The sequence below is a fragment of the Salvelinus sp. IW2-2015 genome, linkage group LG20, assembly GCF_002910315.2.
Source record: "Salvelinus sp. IW2-2015 linkage group LG20, ASM291031v2, whole genome shotgun sequence".
Taxonomy (NCBI): domain Eukaryota; kingdom Metazoa; phylum Chordata; class Actinopteri; order Salmoniformes; family Salmonidae; genus Salvelinus; species Salvelinus sp. IW2-2015.
Genome location: NC_036860.1, coordinates 39,317,652 through 39,323,754, shown reverse-complemented (window position 1 = coordinate 39,323,754; position 6,103 = coordinate 39,317,652).

Genomic DNA, 6,103 nt, shown 5'->3' with positions numbered 1-6,103 from the left:
GGACACTTCATCTGCAAAGTTAATAAAAGTTATGAATTTCACTGGAGAGTAACTCATTTGACAATGACCTGATAGAGTGGTACATAGAGGCTTCTAAAGCTGAGTTTGCACAGCAGACCATCTGACAATATCCAGTTTTCAGTCAAGATTTACTCTGTTTTGAAGATTTGAAGATGAACATTCAATGTTGATCAGCCTCAAAATCCATTTCTGGATGTATAAATGAATGATTATGTACCCATTGATACTTGAAGAATATAACTTATAAATACCTTATCAGCTTAGTTCAACTGTCGTACCCCATCAGAACTCAAAATATAACCTTGTTTTACTCCAATGTTTGTAAACAAAGGTAATGTAAAAACACTATATAGCACCAAAACATGGTTAAGGGCTCTATTCAATCTATATCCCGGAAATTCAGCGTTACAGCATGATTGAAATTTAAAGTCCGTTTTTTACCGAAACGGGCGGGAGGATGCTTTCTTATTGTTTTAATTGCTGATTGCCGCTTTAAGGAGGCTGTGGAGAATCTCTCTCTCATAACCTCATGTAGTGTTTGTCTAATTCATTACCCTGTGACACAGTCGTGGAGACTTCTGACACGGCCATGGAGGTTTTAGAGACAGCTTTAAACGGCGTATTAAAATATGGGTGAGGTTTGCGCAAAGGAAAATAGCCAGAGGAAATAACTTTTGATTGAGCTAGGCCAAGAGTCCAATTGAAATCACTTTTTGGGAAACAAATGCATCTTTTATGATAGAGAAGCTGGATGAAGACAAGAGTTCTAGTGTATAGTATTGTTATGAACTGTAGAATGCTGGAGACTATTATGAGATCAAATGTTGCAGTGCCAAGAGTGGAGTCGGCTAAAGAAAGGAGGCCACAGAGGTTGGTTTCTGACAGGACCACAGGAAAAGACTGCTCTCTGAAAGAGAGCCATCTACAGAAAAATGTCAAACCACTATTGACAAAGAATTATGATTGAATGATAATTCATTGCATTGTTCTGGGGGTATTGAGGCTGTATTGTGTGGCGTACCTCTCAATTTAAATCGGCACGTGTCCCAAAAGACACCAAGTGTTAAACAATGATCAATGAACACACAATGGCTGTATTGTTAGAGTGGATATGGTGAGTAATGTAATGGGCTGGCTCTCTCAGTCATTGAAGAACAGTGGGATTCTCCAATGGCGTGTTACATAGGTTAGCAATGCAATGTATTGCAGATGAGCAGAATCAAGTTTTATAATTGGGCTCACAACTTTGTCTTTAAACTCCCTAAAGTATTCAACCCTAAAACAAAGCCACACAGTCACTGGACAAAGCACATGGCCAAACGCACACAAAGGTTATTCAACCAGTTTTTGGCCAGTGTGATGACTCCTGTTATGTGAAATATGGATACAAAATGTGCCATTTGCAGGTCTGGATAATGGGGTAGCATATTTATACAATAACACGCCAAATATTATTCAAGTAAATGTGAGAAAGCAAAAAAAGTTAGATAATCATACCCTGCTATATCAAAGATTAAACTCTAACCTTTTCAATGTAGCCTACTTGTGCGCTTTCGCCTCAGCCACAATACAACAACAATTACGCACTTGTGTCCTGCGTCCTTGGAAAACCCCTATCCGCATTGATTGTGTGGGTCACGATGATTACGATGGAGGGAAATGAGAAGAGATTGACTGACTATACGACAAATAGATAGGAAGGGAGGAGCCAGGTTGCCAAGGTGAATGTAGACTACTGTCTACTCTACGGTCTAGTCTACGGTATAATCCAGACCTCATTACTAAACACGACACCGCGCTCATGATTGCCGCACATCGTTCATTAAAGGCGATACCAAGAAACCAGAGGAAATTAGCGTGGAACGGACGCGTAGCATCACTCACTTAAATTGCGGTCAAGGCAACATAAAATACTTTATGAAATCTGTATTTACTTTATTGATAAATACACCCGAAACACCTTGATTTACCTATTCCCTTGCTGTCATAAACTGTGCGCTCAACTGACATTTCAATGGAACGGAGCGAGTCGTGTTTCTGATCCATCAGGAAGCTAGGAGACGTCCTGGCAACAAAGGTAAACAACGAATTGTATTTGCATTTTTATGGTCAGATTTTATGGAAATGGCGCGCTGTCTCCCTACCTGACATTCATCAGGTGCGCATGCGAAAGAAAGAAGACAGTTAGGTTTTTATGTCACAAGTGTTGCATATCTGTTGCATCATTTTAATTGTCCATCTCGTATGCGTTTTGGTTAAACTTGGCACTGGCATTATCATTCCAAGATAGATTATACAAAACATTTAAAGTGAGTGTACATGGTATTTGTTGATTCAGTTTACCAAAAATGTGTTACCAGGCTCTAACATTTAATGTCAAATCCAATCCGGATTACTTGTGGAGTTAATTTAATCAAATTGACACATTTGGATTGAATAACTTGTTGAGTGAACAACAATGTGCTTCAACTGATATTTGTATTAGTTGTGCTAATAAAGCTACACACRGGGTTTTGACAAATTACTAAGAGAGGACAACTATTTGCTAGTCAGAAAAACAAAACTGTTGATTTTTTCAAGTTACCAAAGTTTGTTACCAGGCTGCCYTAAWATTTTAAATTGTGTCAGCTTCCTATACAGTAGAAACAACTGCTTTGAAAATTACACGTTTCAGAAATGACAAAATCTTTGAAATTATATAATATAGATTTCAGTAGGGAACATTATGCTTCAATCTGTCTCTTACAAGTGTGAGCTTTTTTTCTACAGTTTCAAAGCTGGCAGTGCACTCAGTAATGTTCAGTTCTGTGTTTCACCAGATACAATGCTATACGCTAACGCTTATAGGGAAGCGTCAATCATAGTCTGCTGATGGAAAACGTATGTGGTATGGCTTTACACCCCCTGCTATATTGTGGATAAAGAGTTACCTGTCTAACACAACACAGAGGTGTTTTTTAATGGAAGCCTCTCCAGCATAATTCCGGTAGAATCAGGAATTCCCCAGGGCAGCTGTCTAGGCCCCTTACTTTTTACTAATGACATGCCACTGGCCTTGAGTAAAGCCAGCGTGTCTATGTATACGGATGACTCAAATCAAATCAAATTATATTTCTCACATGCGCCGAATACAACAGATTTGATTTGAGTAGACCTTACAGTGAAATACTTACTTACAAGCCCTAACCAACAATGTAGTTTAAGAAAAAAAAATATGAATAAGAAATAAAAGTAACAAAGAGCAGCAGTGAAATAACATTAGTGAGGCTATATACAGGTGGCGTACCGTTACAGAGTCAATGTGCAGGGCACCGGTTAGTCGAGGTAATTGAGGTAATATGTACATGTAGGTAGAGTTATTAAAGTGACTATGCATAGATAATAACAGAGAGTAGCAGCAGTGTAAAGGGGGGGGGGGGGGGGGGGGGCGGAGCAATGCAAATAGTCTGGGTAGCTATTTGATTAGATGTTTGACTAGATGCAAATCGTCAATACAGGACTAAGATCGAATCATACTACACTGTCTCCGATGCTCATCGGATGTGCCAGGGCTTGCAAACTACTACAGACTACAAAGGGAAGCACAGCCGAGAGCTGCCCAGTGACACAAGTCTACCAGACGAGCTAAATTACTTCTATGCTCGCTTTGAGGCAAGTAACACTGAAACATGCATGAGAGCATCAGCTGTTCCGGAAGACTGTGTGATCACCCTCTCCGCAGCCAATGTGAGTAAGACCTTTTAACAGGTCAACATTCACAAGCCAGCAGGGCCAAACAGATTACCAGGACGTGTATTCCGAGTATGCGCTGACCAACTGGCAAGTGTCTTCACTGACATTTTCAACCTCTCCCTGTCTGAGTCTGTAATACAACATGTTTCAAGCAGACCACCATAGTCCCTGTGCCCATGAACACTAAGGTAACTTGCCTAAATGTCTACCGACCTGTAGCACTCACGTCTGTAGCCATAAAGTGCTTTGAAAGGCTGGTCATAGCTCACATCAACACCATTATCCCTGAAACCCTAGACCACTCCAATTTGCATACCGCACCAACAGATCCACAGATGATGCAATCTCTATTGCACTCCACACTGCCCTTTCCCACCTGGACAAAAATAACACCTATGTGAGAATGCTGTTCATTGACTACAGTTACGCGTTCAACACCATAGTGCCCTCAAAGCTCATCACTAAGCTAAGGACCCTGGGACTAAACACCTCCCTCTGCAACTGGATCCTGGACCTCCTGACGGGCCGCCCCAGGTGGTAAGGGTAGGTACCAACGCTGATCCTCAACACAAGGGCCCTCAGGGCGGGCTCAGTCCCCTCCTGTACTCCCTGTTCACTCATGACTGCACGGCCAGGCACGACTCCAACACCATCATTAAATTTGCCGATGACACAACAGTGGTAGGCCTGATCACCGACAACGACGAGACAGCCTATAGGGAAGAGGTCAGAGACCTGGCCGTGTGGTGCCAGGACAACAACCTCTCCCTCAACGTTATCAAGACAAAAGGAGATGATTGTGGACTACAGGAAAAGGARGACCGAGCACACCCCCATTCTCATCGTTGGGGCTGCAGTGGAGCAGGTTGAGAGCTTCAAGTTCCTTGGTGTCCACATCACCAACAAACTAACATGGTCCAAGCACACCAAGAAAGTCATGAAGAAAAAAACCTATTCCCTCTCAGGAGACTATAAAGATTTGGCATGGGTCCTCAGATCCTCAAAAGGTTCTACAGCTGCACCATCGAGAGCATCCTGACTGGTTCCATTACTGCCTGGAATGGCAACTGCTCGGCCTCCGACCGCAAGGCACTACAGAGGGTAGTGCATACGGCCCAGTACATCACTGGGGCCAAGCTTCCTGCCATCCAGGACCTCTATACCAGGTGGTTTCAGAGGAAGGCCCTAAAAATTGTCAAAGACTCCAGCCACCCTAGTCATAGACTGTTCGCTCTGCTACCGCACGGCAAGCGGTACTGGAGCACCAAGTCTGGGTCCAAGAGGCTTCTAAACAGCAAGCCATAAAACTCCTGAACATCTGGTCAAATGGCTACCCAGACAATTTGCATTGTCGTCATCCCCTCTTTACACCACTGCTACTCTGTTGTCATCTATGCATAGTCACTTTAATAACTCTACCTACATGTACATACTACCTCAAATGTACATACTACCTCATTGTTGGTTAGGGGCTCGTAAGTAAGCATTTTACTGTAAGGTCTACTACACCTGTTGTATTCGGCGCATGTGACTAATAAAATTTGATTTGATACACATGATAAGACACGCACTCTACACACACTGCCTTGGCAGCAGCTAATGGGGATCCTTAATAAATACAAATACTGTCCAGTTGTGTGGTCAGGAGCCACAAAGAGGGACTTAGGAAAATGACAATTGCCCCAGAACAGGGCAGCATGGCTGGCCAACAAATGTTCACGGAGAGCTAACATGAATAATATGCATGTCAATCTATCCTGGCTCAAAGTAGAGGAGAGATTGATTTCATCACTACTTGTATTCGTAATAAGTATTTACAAGTTGAATGCACCGAGCTGTCTGTTTAAACAAGAAAATACACATTTTCAGTCAACACTACTGTTATGTAGCTTAAGTTGATTTGACTTCTTGGTTGAATTTCTAAGTAAGCACATAGTTCTTAACGTAAGACAATTTCATACATTGTAGTTATCTTATAATTGTTTTTGTATACATTTTCTTACCCCCTTTTCTCACCAATTTTTATGATATCCAATTGGTAGTTACATACAGTCTTGTCCCATCGCTGCAACTCCCGTACGGACTCGGGAGAGGTGAAGGTTGAGAGGCGTGCGCGTCCTCCGAAACACGACCCCGCCAAGCCGCACTGCTTCTTGACACAATGCTCGCTTAACCCGGAAGCCAGTCGCACCAATGTGTCGGAGGAAACACTGTACATCTGGTGACCGTGTCAGGGTGCCTAACCCGGACGACGCTGGGCTAATTGTGCGCCGCCTCATGGGTCTCCCGGTCAAGGGCCAGCTGCGACATAGTCTGGAATCAAACCAGGATCTGTAGTGACACAGCTAAC